The following is a 22,371-nucleotide window of genomic DNA, read 5'->3' on the forward strand; positions in this document are numbered from 1 at the left end:
TTACAAATTAGCATGTTGATTTAATATTCTTAACTTGAACCCCTTGGTGTATGGAATCTGCCAGCTGCTCTGTGAACCAGTCTGGCCCCAGGGCATCTTGCTACCACCACCAACCCAGTATAATCCAGTTTTGAACTAAAAATAACTGCTTGGGTGGTGGCTGTGGTAAGAAGTCCCATCCCCAGGACCCTGGTAAGGGCTGAATGTTTGCAAGCTGTCTAAAAAGCAAAGATTCTAGCATTTCATTCTGAACTTCAGAGGTCTTTTTCATTTTCTTATTTAAATAACCCTTCCCTCTAAAAAAGAGATTTAGCTATGTGGGAAAACAGGGTGAACAAATTCCTATCCTCCCCTCCCCCACGATTCTGCTGTAACTACAATCACTGGCATGAAGCTATGCCAGCCTCTGTTGTCACTGAACAGGAACTTGTCATTTGTTATCATTAACATTTCAAAGGGAGATCAAGTAGTGTAGGGAACTATTGAGTTGTCAATCAAAGTAGTTATCTTAGGAAATCCTTGCCTCACCCCCCCCCCCAAAAAGTTTGCTTCTGTGAGGAGTAAGGAAATCTGAAGTAACAAAAATTTAATTCAGAGTGAGTTGGCAAGTCCCTTTAGCATAACATATCGTGCTTGTGCAATCATTTCATGTCAATAAATCACTTTCCAGTATTTTTAGTAATTTTGTATACTTTTATTGGAAAATAAATCTTTTCCCTCAAAAACATTTGCTGTAGTTTTTTTATATGATTTAATTACCCTGGTCAAATTCTTTCCTATAGGAACCTTGTCTGATAGTATGATGGACAATAATGAGGAATAAGAATTAGTTATATAGAAAACTCATTTTATGGAGCATTTTTTCCCCTAATACAGATATCCTATATTCAAGAATATATGACAGGTAGCAGAGTTCCCCATTTTCTGCTGGAGCAGACAGCTTAAAAGAAAAGTATCCATGATATGACTGAGGTCCACAATTTGAATAGTTTCACCAGGCTGTAACATAATACAATATGATAGCAACTTGAATTAACATTAAAATCAAAGACCTGCTGGTTAAAAAAAAAAAAAAAAAAAAAAAAAGCAGCTAGGTAAAAGCATCCGGTTTCCAATACCAATATTTGATCATATTCCTATTATACTTTTTTTAAGTGACTACTAATTAACCAATATGACATATTTTCAGTTATTTTCCCAGTAGGGTTAATGGATTTGAGTGACCTGCCACTCTGGTCTCCCATTCCCCTCGTTCCAAAATAATACATTTGCAAAATGGCTAATTTAGGATAAGGTCTATTTGGGGATCAAATCTGCAACTTTGACCTCATTGGCACCATATTCCAATCAGCTGATCTAAGCATCCCAGGCGTATGCAAACAAAAACATTGTGTCTTCTTGCCACATAATTTTAAGACTAACTCATCCATCCTTAGAGTCTATCAAAGATGTATGTCTGCAAGTATCTCCTGAGTAAATATACACATAAGTGTGTGTACCTAGCTTTCACAGGTACTGCAGACACACATGCACACATTTATATACATTTATACACATATACAATCATGCATGAACATATGTGAACATGTACACATATAGGTGGGATTTTATATATAGAACCAGCAGGGCTTTGTTTGGTCCAGGGTAGAAAATTTTAAGTGGAGCTGATTATATTCTAAGGAAAAAGACAAGGTGCAAGGCCTGGTAGTAAAGTAAAGGTAGAACTATGACCAGTGACAAATGGTGAAAAGTGGAGACATGAGCAGGCTTCCAATGTGAAATCAGGGGCAGTTTCAGCAGACTTGGGTTGGAGGCCTTAACCAGACTAAGAGAAGAAAGGAAAAGGGAGATGAGGAAGGGAGAGGGCCAGGGGAGGAAAAGAGAGAAAGACAGAGAGAAAGTGGGGGGGAGGGGGCACAATGAGAGAAAGAGATAGAGAATGGGAAGGGAGAGAAAGACAGAGAGAGAGGAGACAAGGAGAAAGAGGGGGACAGAAAAAGAGAGAAGGAAAGAAAGGGAGAGAAAAGGAGAGAGGGAGTATATAGTGTCTTTGACTGGAAATCAGGAGTACTAGATCCTAGTCCCTGCTGGACACTAATTCTGTCTGTTTTACCCTCGGTAAAAATTAAGAATTTAGACTAGAATGATATCAGTAAACTACCGCCTAAGGGCTAAATCCTGCCAGAACTCTCCCCAGCTCAGTGTCCTAGGAATTATTCACAGCTCATAGGAAAAAGAATTTCTCCCCAGGGCCATGTTTACTCACACCTGCACTTGGTGATCTCCTTTACGGCGGTCATATGCTACTCTGATGGTTTGGCAGCAGGGGGCAGAAGGTTGGGTTCAAACTCCTTGAGGGCAGAGATTGTCTTTTGCCTCTTTTCCTATCCCCAGAACTTAGCATACGGCCTGGCTCACAGTAGGTGCCTAATAAATGTTTACTGGTTGATTTATTCAAGACCTTTTTCATCCTTTTCCCTTAAAGGATCTTTTTGTTGTACAGGTTGCCAATCTACTACCCCTTAGGCTTCTTGGAAGCCAGGTAGGAAGAGACAAATAATTATTCTTGATAATTAGGTGCTAGGACCAGTTTAAATAGGAAGTTATCAAGTGGTCTTCATAGACTCCCACCATTCAAACATGGCCCATGAGTCACATTCCCACATTTCCCAAGTGTGTCCCAAACCAGATTAAAATGTACATGGGAAATACTTGAAATAAATAAAAATACAATAATGAATAGATAATAGCACATTTAAAACTAAGTGAATGTGTGGTGGGCAGGGATCTTCACATATGGATTAGTTGCCCCTGTTCCTATCTGACTCCAACACTGTTTTAGTATATCCTAAGAATTATCTTCCCTCACTTTACCTTTCATTGTGGCATCAAGGGGGGTCAAATTTACCAGGTTACAATCTGTAGTGTTTGCCCCAAGAATAAAAATTCTTAATTATTATTATCTCTGTGTATCACAGAGACATATATTCACATGGAAATACATGTTATACACACACACAGACACAGACACACATACACACATCCCACACACAAAATGAATTCCCTTTCCAGTTGCATTTCAATTTCTGCATTACTCCTTTTTATCTATGTTGTACTTTAAGCATGAATGTTCAGCAATCCCTTTCAGAATATTATGCACTCACAGAAGAAGACTGTCATGTTCCAGACAAATGCAGTAGGTTCTACTTAAATTACAAAGCTTCATGGAAGGAAGCCTTCTTTTGTTTGGACTTTGAAAAGGAAATCTTCTATGACATTAGGACGCACCTTCCTATTTTAAGCCAATATTCAACCAACTACCAAAGTTCTTTTAGTAATCATACCTATCATATAGTCCTATAAATATTAACATATGTACAAAAACTCAAGTTTGCACTTTGTTCCTACGTATCAAAAGATTAAAAAAAATCAAACGATAAACCAGATATTATATTCTCTATACTTTTAAGTTGTATAACCACAAAGATGTAATCTATTACGCAAAACTGTGTACAAAAATTTATCTGTTCCCTACTCATGTTTTAATTATAAATAGAAAAAAGTTGCAAGGAAATTAATTAGATTTTATAGAGATGGAAAAGCACTACAAAAGACATAATCAAGGACTTGTATCACTAGGAAAGGACCGTAAATCTAGAGCTTAAAGGGATCTAAGAAGCCATATAATCAAACTTTCGCATTTTACAAAGTGAGATCCCAAGAGATTGTGAGATGCCTGGGGCCATACAGGTAAGAAATCTCAGAAAGAGGATTTGAATATAGCTCATGTGTGGAGTACAAATAACAGATCATAAATGGAGAGCCTGCATGATACTCATGAGATATTGAGAGATTCAGATGAATAATGTTAGCAAATCCTCTGAAGGCGTTATAGAAAAGTATGAACAAAAAACATGCACGTTAACACAAATAGCTTGGTGCACTGGAGTGATGAACCTGAAGCACTAAACTTGAGAGTCCCAGTTAAAATCCCATGAATGAATCCCAAGTAGCTTTTCCCAATCCCCCTTAATGTTAGTGCCTTCTCCTCAGCTGATTATCTTCAATTTATCCTATATTTAGCTTGTTTGTACAGTTGTTTTTATGTTGTCTCTCCTATTAGACTATGAGCTCTTTGAAAACAGGGACTATTTTTTGCCTCTCTTTGTATTGTCACTGCTTCACAAAGTACCTGGCATATAATAGGCACTTAATAGAAGCTTTTTGACTGACTGGCACAAACTGGAATCTCTGGTCTGCTGTTTATTTCTCTAACCTCAGTTTCCTTATTTATAAAATTAGGTAGTTGGACTAGATAGCTTCTGGCATCCCTTCCTCCTTAGATTATGTTCCAATTATGTGCACCAGTGGAAGCAATCTATACCCCCCGTCAGTATAACTACAGATTCAAAGAAATACTGAGAAAACAGGAATATGGGTTACTATTTCAGATCTTTTCAGTCAACCTTTTTTTGATTTTTTAAATCTACTACTCAGAATCAGAGAAGCCACACATAAAAAGGAATCCCCAGTACAACATATCCAATAAAGCAAGTCTTTGCTTGAAGACATCGTGGGAGGTTACTTTGAACCATTCCCTTCTTTTGGAATCTTCCCTTTCTATTACAGATAGATCGACAGAGATATATAGCTATAGATATGTAACCATGTATACATATGTGTGTGGGTAAACATACACACATGCTTATATGTATATATCAATACCTACGTGTCTTTAAACTTACATTGCCTTCAAAGTGGATTTGGTCAAGTCCAACACCAATGCCTTTTACACTCAGAAAGCATTGTGTATAGAGGTAGAAGAATCAAATATGATGGTTCCCCCATCACTACTGATGAGAATTGATCACTATACAAACACTGACAGATTCATTCAACTTCACATCTTTTTTTGTCCTCTTTCCAATTTTATCTACCAATGTTCTTTGCTTATCTGGGTTCCATGCCAAACTTTCTTTCAACTGCCTTTCATTGTTTGTAAGAAGAACATGTCTATAATCTTCTGTCATCTTTCTCTGTTATGTTTTGCAAATGAGATTGTATGCTAAACCAGTGTAGCCTTTGGCTGGTATGCCTCTCCACTTGGCAAAGAGATTCAATATTTCTGGGATGAGATGCTTCTAATTCTTTCTTTTTAAAATAGCAAAAATAACTTCCATTTGTCCAAGGCTCCAGGCAAATTATAATAACTATAAAAATGGATTAATATCATGTCATTCTTCAAAATCATTGAAATAATAAATGTGTTCATTATTCATTAAAAAACACCTTGTCAAAAATATTAAGGGATCAGCAATGGTCCTTTCTTAATCACTCTAAAGCCTTTGATTCTTAAGTCAAATATGGGTTTGTCATGTATAAAAAGACAACATAAATAAAACTCAGAATCTAAGTTTGAGTTAGGAGGACCCATTGCATGGTGGAGTGGAAGGGAAGAAGTACTGGATTTAGATTCAGAGAATCTGTTTTCCAATCTAATCTGTGGTGCTTATTACCTGGGTGATGCTATGAGCTCTCTCATTTTACACTGAGGTGAGAGAACTTGAGTGCCTTGCCTAAGGACATCCAGCAGCATAAGAGATCACAAACTTGAACCCATATCCCCTAATTCTCAACCCTGTGTACTCATTTTTATGCCACAGTGTTTCCCCTAAAATGCCAAGCAATTTTTTAAAAGTATGATTGTATATTTTAATATACATTTAATATAGAACATCATTGTGTTCAAATAGCAGTGAAAGCCGTTAAGAAAAAAAATTCTATAAAGTTCTTATATTTTGCCTAGATATTTAAATAACAATGAAAATCTTTTTAGGCCATTCAAAATTGTTTTGAGTCTGTCATTTTAAGAAAGACACCATGGGGTAGGGGCAAGAAGAAGGATCCTATACAGCAAATTTAAAATTAGCTACTGTACTCTAAAGATGAGATCCCATCCAAGAAAACTATGAAATTAATTACAAACTGGAAAGTAGTCTGGCAATAATTAGGTTTAAACCAAAGCTTCACTACTATCAAGGTAAAATCCAAAGTAAAAGAGCAAGAAGAGATTATCTTTCAGATTTTATGACCTAACAAAGGATAAAAGATCCCAGAAGATAAAATGGATAATTTTGACTACAATGAATTTAAAAGTTTTTATTCTTTTAAACACTAATCCCATTCCCCAAAAAGATTTTTAAAAATGAAAAGAACTTATATGTACAAAAATATTATCTTTTTCTTTTTGTAGTGTCAAAGAACTGAAAACTAAGGGGGAGCCAATCAATTAGAGGATGGCTGAACAAATTGTAGCGTAAGACTATAAAGGAACACAATTGTACCATAAGAGATGACAAAAAAAGGTTTTGGAGATACCTGAGAAGACTTTATAAACTCATGTGCAGTGAAATGAATAGAACTAGCAAAGAAAATTTATACAGTAACAATAATAGTTTAAAGGCAACCAACTGGTAATACTTAAGAACTCTGATCAATGCCCTGACCACCCATGATTCCCAACCACTGATCATGAAGAACGCTACATATAGGAGAGAATTGACGGACTCAAGATGAAGAATGAGGCATAGGTGTTTGGATCTGAGCAATGTGGGAATTTATTTTGCTTGGCTAAGCATGCCTGTTACAAAAGTTTTGCTTTTGTTTTCCTTTTTTTTTAATTGGGGAGGGAGTGGGAGAGAAGAAAATAAATGCTTATTAATTGAAAAAAATTAAGTTCAGGGGAAAAATGGGAGAGGAAAGGGAAAGGGAAAAAGGTGATATCTAGGATGAAGCAGGAGAGGAATTCAACAAAGAGCTCAGACTAGACAAAGTAAGTAAAAAGTGTTAGAAATTACGTACCAGTAATAAGGAATAAAATAGGCCAAATGTACATACACACATGTATGTATATAATGCATGCATGTGTGTATATGTGCATATATGTGTGCATATATATGTGTATATATTACCATAGTAGCATACACAATTTATCATATTTGAACAGGGAAGAAATGACAGTGTCTCATATAGGCATTATTCCTGAAACAGTTATCTGTATACAGTCAAACTACTGACTATTTAGATAAAAAATAAAACAAATACAAAGGAAGAAGTTAGTAAAAGGTATGATATGAAATTAAACTCCAAATTAACCTAAGCAAGCTGTTGATTCCAAAACAAAAAACTGGATATGAACAGAATGAACTTCACAAATTATAGAATTTCCAAATATACACACACACATAAAACCAATTAACAAGACTAAAAAAGCCTAGAAAGTACCTCAGTTTAAGAAAAACCACTTCACGTGCCTAATAAAAAGATTGCTATCACAGGGAAGGGCAGAACAGATTTAAAATAATATGAACTCATTCATATTGTAGAAGAATGATAGAATATTATAAGCAGTTTTGCTTTATAAAACAGAAAAAAAAAGCTGTGGAAAGTAAAATCCAATTATGCAAAGTCATCCTGAGGGCAAGTACAGATGAAACTCAACTGAAAAGATTTTCCAGAGTTTTTGTAACAAGGTCTTTTCCCATGAAGGAAAGCGGAGCCTACCAGTTCCAGATGTGCCTATAGAACACAAATAAAATGGCACTAGAACAAAGATAGGGAAAGTAACTTAACTAGATTGAGTAGACTTAAAAGAGATCCTACTGGAGGTGGCAGAATTGTAGGAGTGTAGAGAGAAATGTTCACAGGGGATCAGAAGAAGATAGCAAAGATGTGGTGAAAAGTGAAAGTCTCAACAAATTTGGCTTAATGGCACCACACTTTAAGTAAGACAGAACACTGTCTACTTGAAGCTCTCATTCTCCACTCTAGAGCAAATATCGAATGGGAAGCCCTAGGTTACAATCTCAACTCTGCTGCTCCTCATTTCTTATAGTGTAACTTTATCACATTTACATACAACTTATTCAGCCCTTCCTCAATGAATGGGTATCCCTTTAGTTTCCAGAGGGGCTTTCCCATCACAAAAAGAGCTGCTAGTAGCATTTTTTTACAGAAAGGACCTTCTTCTCTTTTTTGATCTTTTAGATGTACCTAGCAGTGGTATAACTGAGTTAAAGACACATACTCTTTATGTATAATTTCAAATTGCTTTACAGAATGGTGTATCCATTCACAGGTCCACCAACAGTGTATCAATATTATGTTTTCCCACAGTCCCTCCAGTATCGACCATTTTCCCTTTTCTTCGCCATCTCTGTCACTGATGAGCGTAAGATAGAATTGCTTTAATTCACATTCTCTATTAGTAGAGATTCTGAACGCTTTTTTTCATGTAGTTATCAATAGCTTGGCTTCCTTTCCTTGAGTACTGCCTGTTCATATTCTTAGACCTTTTATCAACTGGAGAATGGATTTTTTTTGTAAATCTAAACAATTTCTTATACAGTTGGGAAACAAACTTTTATCAGAAAAATGTGATGCAAAGATTTTTTTTCCCTCTCATTTAAAAATTTGTTTCCCTTTGAATATTAGCGATATTAAATTTGTCCAAAAATTTTAAATTTTATGTAACAAAAATGATCGATTTTAATTTATGGGCCTCTCTATTTCTTGATTGGTCATGAGCTTTCTTCTTTCCACAGACAGAAGAAATTTTAATTTGCTGGTGGTATTCTGGCTGTAGTGTTCTATGATGATAAATATCCCTGGCAATATTGTACAGTCAGAGTTTTTTACTTTAGTTCTTTCCCCTTAAGGCTTTAAACTATCTGTCACTAAAGGTCACTAGTCCAGCTACTGCCAGTTCATCCTCCACTTCTAATTTGCTAGGAAAATAGGTTAGGGGTTAAGAACTGTATGTTAAATGAGAGTCAACAAGTCTGGGTATAAAGTCCTAAACCATAAAAGTACAGGATTTTAATTAAGGAGCTTTGAGAGAACTATTCAATTTCAGGCTGATATTTCAAAAAAATCTATCCTCCATATAAGTTCAATATTACTACTATATGCGACAGTAAAAATATTCCATTCAGGGAATAAAAATGACAATTTCAAGTTGAACACAATCAGTAAATTCAGAAAACTGTGTCAGTTCTTAACTTGAATTCCCTTGACAATATTCTAAATTTATGGTTTAAAATCCTAGAGTCACTTCATTCATTTGGACGCCATGTATTTAAGGTTCTCTGCTTTTTGCAAAGTGCTGTGAATATAAAATTAAGACAGTCTCCTTGTCTTCTTAGAGTGTACTTTCACTTTTTAATTGGGGATACCTGTAAGAAATATCAGATAATAGCTTTTAGAAGGACCCTGACAAAATCCTGGCTAGCTCTATTGTCTCTTCAGTTCTTAATTATATGAAACATTCCAGTACTTATATTATAAATGTATACATTTGTCCACATTTACACATGTACATATATACGTACATATACATAAACGTAGATACACATTAAAATGGAATCTTTCATCATGGATTTTGGAAATGTGAGTTCAACCTCTAGCAAAGTAGAAAGTGCGTAATATAAGGGTCTTCTTTTGAAAAAATATTTATTTTTGTGCAATTACTACTGAAACATTTATACAGATTGATTTTGAAGTTATATATCAATTAGCCAATGGTGTGCTGGAGCCAGTGAGTACTCGCTCAAGAGAGCTGACTGTTAAATTGTCAGGAATCTGGAATTTAATCAGAGAGTTGTTAAACATACCTAATGTGTCTTCAATCCACTCTTGCACCAGTAATATTATTTGCTGCTTGAAAAGAATTCCCATACCCCACTTTGAATCTATTGCCCTGACTGGTTTCAACACAATGAAACAAGAAGTCCCTCCCAGGACAAACTCATCATTTCTAAACTCACCACCATGCTGCTAACACCACCTACCTCAGGCTCCTTTCCCCTCAGATTGAAGGGCTAGAGGTCAGAGTACCAAAACTGCTCTCAGTGTCTACCTTTATAGAAGGCAGACCATAGGCAGTGCATATAGTCAGGAAGACTCCTCTTCCTGAGTTCAAATTGGACCTCTGACTTTTATTAGCTATGTGACCCTGGGCAAGTCACTTAATCCTGTTTGCCTCAGTTTCCCCATCTATAAAAATGAGCTGGAGAAAGAAATGGCAAATCATTCCAGTATTTTTGCAAAAAAAATCCCACAACCAAATAAGGTCATCATGAAGAGCTGGACACAACTGAAAAATGACCAACTATGGCTCTATAAATAACTAACTTAATCATAAATAGCTGGTAAAAAATCATATCATTTTAAATGAAATTTCAAAACATGAAACTGATTTCAATGATTTTCAGGATTTTTAAAAAAATAATGTAGAATTAGTCTATTTTTAGTCCTTTTAATTATATGAAAAGCTAAAAGGATAGTGCACACTATTGTAATCAGCAGTGCTAAAGCTGAAAGAGGTTTCAGTTTAATCAGTATAATTAAGATAATCATTTAACAGTAGAACGCATATTTTATGACAATAAATTTATTGGGAAAAGAGTTAGTGGATTGGGATGTATCACCATTAATCAAATCATGGTTGAACTGTAACTGTAGGTTGGCTATGAATGCAAGAGTCCAGAAAAAAAAAAAATCAATGAAAGCATTCTGTGAGAATCAATTGGCTATATGAATTTAAAATGGAGTGTTGTATGTTTTACTATTTAAAAACTACATGCTACAAATCTTTGCTATCCATAAAACTTTAACTTGTGTGTGTGTATGTATCCATATTTATATGTATATGTGTATATCTACATATATACAGCTACATGTGATTGTCATTTTTTTTTTTCAGTTGAACCAGAGATACTGGTTTACCTTTCTTTCTCTAGCTTGTTTTACTGATAAGTAACTGAGACAAAAAGAGTTAAGTGACCTGGCCAGGGTCATACAGCTAATAAGCATCTGAGGACAAATTTCAATTCATAAATTCACTGAGTCTTCACTGAGTTCCCAGTGCTCTATCCACTGTACCACTTAGCACATACATATACACTCCCTGCAGCTAACTGCTAAACATTTACCAGCATATCAATGCAACTAGCTATGTTATTGAATTCTCCTTTTTGAAAAGGCATTTGACTCAGCAGTTATTAAATATAACTGCTTTCTACCTGCACATTGAAGTTCCTTGTAAAATTCCAAATGAGTTCAGTGGGACACTACTAGAATATCTACAAGTAGTCCATTTGGTGCAGCACAGGACACTCACTACTTACTCCAGTTCTCACTAGAGAATAGTTCTAATGACAAGCTGGTGACAGGTTTGGTTACCTTCTAAGACATTTAGCTCACTACCTTCGTTATTCTTGGGATCATTAACCATAGCCATCTTTCAAATGCTGGGCATCATTCACAAAATACACAACCAGTGCTTTGGATTGGTACAAATTCATCACTATTCCTAGGGAGCTACTCAACAATATGGAGCAGAGGTGAAGGTAAATTGGCCATTCAATAATCCCACTAAACATCCCACATTTTCATGTCTCAATTCTCAACCTCCCAGGAAAATATAATAGGTGCTCTTTATTACTTTATATCATGTGTAAGTTCTATCAACATATGTTTATGAGTCTTTTGTGTTTAAGCATTGTAGTACAACAAACGAAGAGCTGTGCTACTCACTGTATGCTGACTACCTTTCCTTTCCCTCTTGGAGAGACCCTGAACATGAATCGTATCTAAATTTTCTGTGATTCTCTTGGGGTTCCAGGTAAGGGGGGTTCAAAGAGTAAAAGGCAATGAAGAAAAGAGATTATGAGCCACTCTCTCTCAGGTGAGGCCAGGCTCACCCAAGAATCCAGTACCTGCAGTGCCCAGAGCATGGCCCCTTTGGGGGAGAGGGCACTGCAGTTTCCAGAACAGCATCAGGTCTATTGTCACATAAGAAATTTCATATTTAATGCAGTTTGCCACCAAAAGTATTGGTGCCATAGTAAGCTTAACCGCACCAAGATTTTTGGGACACCGTATTTTAGAAGGGGAAATATTGCTAATAAAGTCTTCTCAGATTCTCTGTTCACTGTATGATAAGTAACAAGGTTGTGCAGAACACAGAGGGCTGCAGAGGGACTCAAAAGCCCTTAAATCTCTAATTCCAGCATTCTACCACTAAGTAGTTATGTGACCAGAGGCAAGTTGCTAATCTCTCCAAGATTCCCTCTCCTCAAATAGATTCTCTCTAGATTTTAGAGCAGACCTCTACAACTTGTAAACTTCTTTGAGTTGCAGATAGGTTAGACTAGAGAAACTGACGATGGCTAGCTGCCACAGGTCATGTAACAAACAGGAGAGAGTGAGAAATGACAATCCTTTGGCATGGGTCATATACTGCGTAGGTGTGTTTTACAGTATGAAAATACCATCATCCAGTCTAATGCAAAAGGCTCTTCTAAAATGTGTAAAATATAAGAAGTTATAATTTCAAAAGAAAAAGTTGAAAATTGGGTAGATTACTGAAAAATATGATCATATTTACATAGAAAATAATCATACGAACCTATCCTGAGATCAGAAGTACCTGGGTTTTTCCTCTAGTAGATGTTCTCAAAAAGCTGTGTCTTAGAACTAGGGTTCCTCCCTTTTACTCTGATTGGCCTGAGAGAAGCAAGTCAAATATAAGACTACTTTAACAAAGAACATCATATTAAATTGATCAGAGCCAAAGACAAAGTTACAATCTGGTGAAACCTATCAATCCCTTCTCAGAATAATGCAATTTTAAATGTAATTTTTTTTTCCTATCCATGTCCACAGACCCCCTGAAATCTAAGGGTCAGTGGATCCCAGGCTAAAAATCCCAGCTCTAAGGAAAATGATTAATATTGACTTTTAATTATCCTTACTGGCACTTCCCAGATATTTAATTAATATAAATAAAAAGTCTTTGGCTAGGAAGTGTGAAAGAGTGGTTAAAGAGGAAGGAAACCATCTTATTTACCTCTCTCTGACCTTCCACTTTGACCTTTGCCTCCCCCTCTCAATTTTCTTGGCCCCATCTCTTAACTGAGAAAAATTAAGGCCATTTGCTACAATCTCCCTCTTCTTCATCTCAAAAACCCTTAACATTTTCTCTACTTATTATCCTCTATACTCTCATCTACTTTCACCAGACTTTGATAATAAAGTGGCCCTTCTCCATGCCAATGTCAGCCCCTCTACATGTGCCTAACATTTTTCCCCATCTTCTTAATCATCTCCTCAATCTCTAGTCTACAAACTGGCCCTATCTATTGATTCTTTCCCTACGGCCTTCAAGCATGCCCATCTCTCCCATTCTAAAACAAAACAAAACAAAAAACCCTACCCACATACCCTCAAGCTCATCCTTATCTGTCCCTTTTCTCTGCAAACTCTATATTCCTTGGCTCTAGGTTTTTTTTTTTCCTCTCTCAGGTCTCAATCCTTTGGAACATGGTTTATGACATCACTCAAATGAAACTACTTTCTATAGTTACCAATGATCTTAATTACCAAATCAGATGACTTTACCTTTCTACTTGATCCTATGGATAACTCTCCCCTCCTAGATGCTCTTTTCTCAGAAATTTTGAAATGCTATATTCTCCTAGTATTCCACCTTGATTTGTGATGACTCCTCAGTCTCTTTGGCAGGTTCATCACACTCCTTAATCGTGGATGTTCCCCAAGGTTCTGTCCTAGGCCCTTTTCTCTTTCCTGACTCTCAGTGACTTTATCAGCTCCATTGATTTAATTATGTCCACACAGGTAACTCGTTGATATACCAGCTTCCAGAGTCTAGCCTTGCCACCAGCTTCCCTTCCATAACACTAATTACCTATTGGACACTTGAAATTGGATGTCCTAGATTAGTTATCTCAAGTTCACTGTGTCTAAAAAACAGAAGTTATTATCCCAACCTACTACTATTTCAAATTTCCCTATTTCTGTTGAAAGCTCATAACCTCAGCATAAGGCATTATTCACTTCTACTCACTCACCTCATATCTAGTTAGTTATCCATTTCCTACAATTTCTACCCCTACTTCTCTCATATCAAACCACTTTTTTTTTCTGTTCACATAGACATCACCTTAGTTCAGACCTTCATCGCTTCACAATTAGGTTACTGCAATGGCAATGGCCTTCTTACTGGACTCCCTGACTTAAGTCTTTCATCACTTCAGTTTATCTTCCTCCAACTATAAAGTGATTTTTAAGGGTAGGTTTAACTATGTCACTACCCTAGCCTATAACCTCTGGGTGGGGCTCTCCGTTGACTGTATTTCACTCCTCCAGCCCCTCCCAAGATCTCTGATATAGCCAAACTGGCTTTCACTTGGTTCCTCACACATGGCTCTCCACTTTCCCATGTGTAGCCATCCCTCAAGCATCCATCTGCCATGCCAGAGGGATGGCTACACATCCTCCTCACTTCTACTTCATCAAGTACCACCTTCCACATGAAGTTTTGCTTGGTGTCCTCCCAACTTCTAGAGCCCTCCCTAATTACTTTGTTTTTATTTGCATTTATTCCCCTTTAATTTATGCTGCATGTATACTTAGGCATGTACTCATCTCCCCCAATTAAATGCAAGCTACTTGAAAGCAGGCACTGTTCTTTGTATTTTGTATCTCCAGTGCCTAGCATGTAGGTACTTTAACAAGTCCTTGTAGATCAATTTTACCACCCCCTCCACCCCAAGCTTGAGAAGGGTAGCAGTGTTACAAAGGACATCATGCTCTTTTCAGCTCAACCTGGCAAATATTAAGTGGATAGAGGAAGGAGTATGAGTTATGTTCAGAGTACCTTACCTATTCCCTTTCTATCATGCAATATATCCCCATGCAAGATTTTCCCATTTAAACAATATCAAAGTTGGTCAGGTTCCCAGTTTAGCCCTCCAACAGTTTACTCATCCCATAATTATCTAAAAGATCACCACAAATACTCGCTTAGAATTTTTAGTATTAACAGTATTATCATAGCAGTGTAATTCAGTTACATGATGGGTTAAATTGGCTGGCCTAGATCCCAAGCACCACTTTAAAACATTGTTTCTCTAGGAAGATGAGCTCCAAATTCTAAACAACCTATTTCCAAACAGACTTTTTATAAAACACAGCTTGAAAACTGAGGATTTGTTTATATAGATGACCAGCTTCCTGCTTTGACCATGGCAGCTTTAAAGTACCAATCTTGCTTTGTTCCCCCTCCTTACTGCCAACACATTGGAAGTCACCTCTTATTACACACAGAAAATAATTTTGATATTAGACAAAACAAAATTTAACTAGAAAGGGAAATCTACTATAAAATGAATCATGTTGCAGTCCAAAACCAAATAAAGGATGCATGATTTATCTGCATTTTGAAATTTAACACAATTGTAACCCGAACAGAAACTCAAGTCTTAGCACAAGTCCAGTCAGCTGGCTGAACCACTGACTGGTTATAATCAGTTTAGTTCATTTAGATAGATGGGTTATCAGTTTACAAACTGAATGTTATTTTTAATTTTGTTCATTCTTTTTAGCCAATAAAAAAAAAAACAAAAGCACATTAATGAAGCATTTATTATGTAATTACTACAGAAAAAGCAGACAGCAAAGGTGACACAGTGGATAGAGCACTGTGCCTGGAGTCAGGAAGAGTTCCTGAGGCCAAGTAGAGCCTCTGACATTTACTAGTTGTGTGACCCTGGACAAGTCACTTCACCTTATTTGCCTCAGTTTACTCATTTGTAAAATGAACTGGAGAAGAAAATGGAAAAAACCTACATGGGATCATGGAAAAGTTAGACACAACTGAAACAACTGAAATGCCAACAACAGAAAAAGCAAAAACAGTTCCCACCAACAAGGAGCTTATATTCCAATGGTAGACATAATGTGTATATAAACATACATATAGGTGTATATATGAGTGTACATGTAACAAACATAAGTGTGTGCTTATACACACACATATACATACAGAGTAGATGGAAAGTAACCTTAGAGGATAAAGAACTTTTATCTGGTAAGTCAGGAAGGAGGGTGGGACTTGAACTGGGTCTTGAAAGTCAAGAATTCTAAGAGGTCAAAGTGACAAGAGAGGACATTGAAGACACAGAGGAAATGGTTGAAAACAGAGACAGAAATGAGAAACGAAGCATCCTATGTGAGGGAAACCTAGTTCGCCAACATGACCAGACTATAACACAGACAGAGAGGAGGCGGTTAAGGCCCAAAGGGGCCAATGGCAAACAAAGGAGTTCAAATGAACCCAGAACTAATAGGAAGCCACTATAGGAAGTTCATTGAATAGGGGAGTGGCATGATCATGCTTATACTTTAGAAAATTACTTCAGCAGCTGTGAGGAGGATGAAATGGAGCTAAAAGACACCAACTAGCATGGCTCTCTTAGTCTCTATCAGCCTTCAAAAGGGGAACTTAAGAGTGGCAGAGGAGCTAAGTGTCACAGAATTTCAGAGTTTAGCTCATTTACTAATAGAATGGCAGTGCCTATAAATACCAAAGAAACTGTTTAGAACAGGGGTGCTTAACTTTTCTGGGTTATAGAACCCACACTTTGGCAGTCTGGTGAAAGCTATGGACCCTTTCTAAAAATATTTTTAAAGGCATAACATAAAATATGTAAGATAACAAAGGAAACCAATTACATTGAAATAAAATGGTCAAAATATATTTTAAAATGCTTTTAATCAAAATAATGTAATGTGCATATCACAGAAAGCACAATAAATGCAAAGAGTGAGGGAGATGGATTATAAATAAGAAAGCTATGATCAAGTCTAAGGCCCTCATTTTATAAATGAGAAAGCCCAAAGCAGTGAAGCGGTTTGTTTCTGGTCACAAAATTCCTCTGGGTATCTAAATTGGGATTTATGTATAAAGCTCTTGCCACCAATTCCCAGCTGTCTTTGAATCACCCCAGGCTAACTCTCTGAGAGTGTAGCTTTTTATCTTGCATTATGACTAATACAATCCTTTGCATACAGTAAGTTCTTCTTAAATGGTTGTTGAGTGAATAGTGAATATAGCGCACAAATTGCTTGCTACCTGTGGGGCTGAAGGAATCATTTACACTTTCTTTCCTGGGTACAATTCATGCCTAGATTAAATTTCTGCGATTAAAAAGGTAGGTTGAAAGAAAAAGTAGGTTGACTTCATTTCAGAAAGTAACTTCTGGGACTAGGAAGAAACTACATATAGGCAACATACAAGCACCATTAGCACAGGATTGAGTAGATGGAGCAGGAAAATGTGGTAAAGTAATATATAATTAATACAAGGAAAATTAAGATAGTGTCTGTAGGAGGTGGGGGTAATTTTCAAGGAGAGATAAGGAGAGACCCAATTAACGATAACAGAGATGAGAATGGAATTTTATGTTTTTGTTCATAAAATTTGTTTATGTTTGATTAAAAGGGAGAATTTATTTCTTCCCCAAACACCTTAATGACAAGAGATTTAGAACCCTCTCTCCCCCTCAAAAAAGAATCTTAAAGAAGTAAAATGAAAAGAGCCCAGGAGTCCCAGAGTTTTCTCTGAGAGCTGTATCATAATCCACTGCTTCTCAAAGTATGGTCCAGAGACTTCTGCAAGTCTCAGACACTTTCAGGAAGTCCTCAAGGTCAAAACTATTTTTATAATATCGCTAAGGTCTTTTAATTTTGAATAGAGTAAACATCAATAGATACAACCCACATAAACAAAAGTTTGTTGGGTAGGCAGTGAAAGTGATTTCAATGATTTCTTAATTAATTAATTTGCTTTCAGTTTTCTACAATCAATTCCATATATCTTAGATTTTTCCCCCTCCTTCCTCTACTTCCCCCCCACCTCGCTGAGAGATGTGCAATCTTATATAGGTTCTACTCTTACATTCTTATTAAATATATTTTCACCTTAGTCATGTTGGTCCTCAATGATTTCTAAGACCACGAAAGAGGTCCTAAGATCATAAAGTCTGAGAACCATTGATCTAACCAAACCATTTTACAGATAAGAAAACGGAGGCAAATAGCCAGGAAGTATCTGAGGCCAGATATGAAACCTTCATTTTACAAATTAGGAAATTAAAGAACAGAAATATCTAGTGACTTGTGCAAAATTATATTATAAAATTTTACAGTTAGACTTCACCACCATCCTCCAACAGCCTTCTCACTTTGGTAAATTCCCTCTACTCCTGCGATCCCTTCTTCTGAGTGTCCAGTTTCTCCCAGAAACTCCATATTCAAGAAGGTCCAGGCCAGCTATATACACTCCTTCATTTCCTTCTGGGTTCTGTTCCTGACTCTCCCATCTTCTTGGAGGGGCAAGTGCCTTCTTTTCCCATCCCTCCATTTTTACCATTCTTTTATGTATCACCTTCCCCCATTAGAACATTAGTTCCTTGAGGGTAGAGACTGTCTTTTTGCTACTATTTGTATTTCCAGTGCTTAGTACAATGCCTGGCACACATAGTAGATAGTTAATACATGCTTTTGGATTTGAGTTATCCAGCCATTAATAGAACTCAAGTTTCTATACTTTCTTATCTATGCACACAAATCTAAATTAGCACTAAAATCTTGAGATTCCTCACATCAGAAAATTGTAATGATGCAGTTTAAGGGGTTCAGAGACCCCCCTCCCCACAAAGGACCAGAGTACTGGATAGGGTTGACTGGAATGAATTCATGGACTCAAGTATTCTTCAAGTCAAGATGCCAGAGATTTATTGTTGTGCTATTACAGTGGGCAAAGCTCCTTGGGGAACCTACCTTCCTTAAGAAACCTGCAACTTAACAAGAATGATGCTAAAGCTTATAGAGGAAAAGTAGTGGATTATCTAGCAGATATGCTAATTAGGTGTTAATTTACAACCTTGATCACTGGTATCATTCACTATTTGGAAACTAGGGGAAGGGAAGAAAATCAGGGATGTATTTTTGGTCTGTTAGGTCTATAGCAAGATAGCTTTAAGACTGTATAGCTTGACTTCTGGATTGTATACATTAACTTTGGGAATTAATACATGATAATCCTATGGTTACAAGATAGTCCTGTTTTTACAAGAGGATTTTTTCAGAGGTCAGTTCATTCTTGTGATGGGGAAAGATAGTTTGTTTCACTGTGGTTCACTCATGAGTAATTGTGAGGAAAGGCAGTTTGTCTTGAGTAATTAATTGTGGGAAAAAGTAGTTTGTCTTACTGGGGCCCACTCATGAGTCATAGTGTCCTTGGGCTGGGGAGAATACCATCAGGGACAGTGTTTTGAAGCTAGGAAGAAATGTGATCTTGGAACTGGGGTTCAAGCACAAGTAACCCAAGCACCCCATCATTAATAATAATAATTATAGCTAGCATTTAAATAGCACCTTAGGTTTGCAAAACTTTGCAAAGCACTTTATATATGCTATTTCATTTAATCCTCACAAGAACCCTGAAGCAGGTACTATTATAATCCCCATTTTGCAAATAGGGAAACTGAAAATTACAAAGGACAAAATTAACCAAGTCAACATGAAACCAAGTGATGGTTTCCTTTCCACAATCCTTTCCAAAGTACTATTTTCACTCTATTTCTTCTAACAATTAGAGCCATACAAAAGTGCATTGGTCACCTGAAGAGGTTGTGGGAAGCTGGATGACCGCCTGGCAGGTATGTTATAGCGAGGATTCTTTTCAGGTACGCGTCTGACTAGGTTGCAAGAGAGGTTTCTTCTGAGTCTGCTTCTGTGATTCTTTGAAAACCACCAAAAGAAGAATCAATAATTAGGATAATGAATATTAAACAATGTAAAAGGCACAGATACTTTAACATTGCAAATACACATATGAGTGAGAATTTAAATCATTTTGGGAGGAATTCAAAATATCAAAATTGCTTCATTACAATAAACTTCCATAATTATTATCTAGATGATAAGTAAAATAAAGAATAGAAGGTGTAGTTGGTGATTTAAGTTATCTGAGGTTAGGTTGGGCACCCTTACCATCAGTGTAAGGAGCTATGAGTAAAATTTCTTTTACCAAGGCAAACTATTAGCTCTTAACTAATAATCTTAGACAGTTGCCTGGGGTATTGGGAAATTAAAAGAATGGTCCAAGGTTTCAGGTAGTATGTATCAAAGGCAGGGTTTTTATCCACTACTCCATGCTGTCCTGATAATAATAAATATCAGCCCAATTTATCCTATACATATATATATATATCGGCTATCACCAGTCATCTTGAGCTATACCTTGCCACTGGTATCTGATGACTGGAAGACAGAATGATGCTGATGACTTTGAACAGTTGTGTCTCACTCAAATCCAATTCACTTGCAAGTCAAGACACCACTCTCCTGAAGTCATTGGTCCTCTTTGAGAACAAAGGTCAAACTACAACAATCCTGTATGTATCTTATTTGTACATCGTCGTTTCATTTCATCTTCCCCATTAGATTGTGAGCTCCCTGAGAACAGGGATTGGTTTTTTTTTTTTTTGCCTCCGCATCATCAGTGCTTAGCACAGTGTCGAGTCCATCTAGCACACAGAAGGGACTTAATAAATGTTAGATTAACGACTGAACGGAAGGGGTGGAAAGTATAATCTTCTGACTATCACTCTTGCCCTATGAAATAAAGAGAATTTATTATGTAAATAAATATATAGTGTCAGAACCATGTCCAGAGGGTACTAGCTAGAGGTAAATAACAGTCAATCAATTAACAAGAAATTATTAAGCACCTCCATGCCAGGTACTATGCCAGGATGAATATGAAAACTAAAATGAACAGTAATTGATGTCAAGGAACTTATGGTCTATGAGAGAAGACAACATGTGCATATATAGATCAAGATAATATATAGAGATATAAGAGATATGAACTACTACATACTACACATGTATATTTATACATTCTACACACATATGTACATATATACACACAGAGGAAAAAAAGACACTTTTTCCCACTCCCAATCGGGTTTATACAGTAAAATCAGACTAAAATCAACAGAAAAAAGCAGGTATATTTGTAGCAGGGAGGCCCAGTTCCACTTGTATGTGGGGATGGAGGTTTGTAGGCTAATGATATCTACAAAACCCTCAAGCAGTCTGTAGGGTTTTTTTCTTTCTTTTCAATATGGAGACAGCATAGAAACTCACGTTCTCCTCTACCATCTGCCTCTGTAATCACTGCCCTATACCAAGGCACCCCATTCATCATGCCCTTGGGATTGATCTGTATGGAGCACTGACAAATTGTTAAAGGGGTCTACTGTATCTTTCAAGTTTCACTGAAACTGGATATATTTTTTTTTAAAGGAAAAAATTCATTCAATGGCTAGGGAAAAAATTCTGGAGGGGGAGTTGATAAACTAAACTAAGTAACAAGTACAAATGACATTAATAAATTCATTAAGTGGTTAGGATTTGGGGATTCCAATGTGAAATGTTCACGTTTTCAAATAGAGTAACATTTTGAATTATCAAAGTTGGAATTGTGACTGTGCATATATCTATCAGTTTAAGTCAACTAGCATTTATTAAATGCCTTATGATGTCCGGGCATTTGTGTTAAGTTCTGAGGATACAAAGAAAAAGAGGATGGGGGGTAGTTCCTTCTCTCAAGAAGCTTACAATCTAATGGGGGAGGTAACACACAAACAATTAGGTACAATCAAGCCATATACAGGATAAATTGGGAGTAATCTCAGAGGGAAGATACAATGACTGGAAAGACTTTTTGCAGAAGATGGGACTTTAGCTAACAAACACCTGAAAAAATGCCAGGGAAGTCAGAAGGTTGAGATTAGGAGGGAGAAGGTTCAAGGCATGAAGGACTGATGATGGATAATATGTCAATTGTCTTAGCCTCTAAAAGTTGGATGCAGGGTGATGAACTTCCAACTGCAGCATCTCTCATCTACCTTCTAATAAGTTATAAAGGGTCATCTTCTGCATTAGTGTGGAAATGTTCACTTAAAAAATTACAAGTCCTTGATATACTAAAGAAGTAGGTTTGTGATGCACAGTAAGTGTTCCAAAGTATCTGTTGAAATAAAACATGCATATAGTGAAGCAAAGGGAATTTATGTTACTTTGGAAAGAAATAGTCTGACAGTTCCTCATCTTGCATTTACTTATCAGGCACTGTGCTAAGTTCTGGGGACACAAAAAAGAAAAAAGAAAAAAAAAAAACCGGCGCCACAAAGGCAAACAGAACCTCCTCTCAAGGAGCTCATTAGACTCATGCATCTAATGAGTCAGGAGACCTTCTCTCAGATCCCACCTCAGAAACTTATTAGGTATGTGACCCTGAACAAGTCACCTTACCTCAGTGTCTTGGTTTCCTAAGCTGTAAAATGAACATACTATCCACCTCCGAGGACTCTTGTAGCAAAAGTCTTTTGAAAATTTTAAAAGGCTCTGTAAATGGGAGCCTATTAGTATCAG

General features: G+C 36.7%; 1 protein-coding gene across 5 annotated transcripts in view; it reads right to left on the bottom strand.

Annotated features, from left to right (window-relative positions):
• The window catches only part of RASSF8 (Ras association domain family member 8), a 110,300-nt gene that overhangs the window by 82,843 nt on the left and 5,086 nt on the right, over window positions 1-22,371 (bottom strand). For 2 of the 5 annotated variants that reach the window (XM_072653454.1, XM_072653455.1), the window contains exon 2: window positions 19,549-19,668. The exons of 2 other annotated variants lie outside the window; for them this stretch is intronic. The gene's annotated coding sequence lies outside the window, so the exon portion shown is untranslated. Of the gene's footprint in view, window positions 1-12,469; window positions 12,568-19,548; window positions 19,669-22,371 lie in introns of all 5 variants that reach the window. One more of the 5 variants, XM_072653456.1, reaches the window with a different exon arrangement.

This window comes from Notamacropus eugenii, chromosome 3 (assembly GCF_028372415.1).
Source record: "Notamacropus eugenii isolate mMacEug1 chromosome 3, mMacEug1.pri_v2, whole genome shotgun sequence".
Taxonomy (NCBI): domain Eukaryota; kingdom Metazoa; phylum Chordata; class Mammalia; order Diprotodontia; family Macropodidae; genus Notamacropus; species Notamacropus eugenii.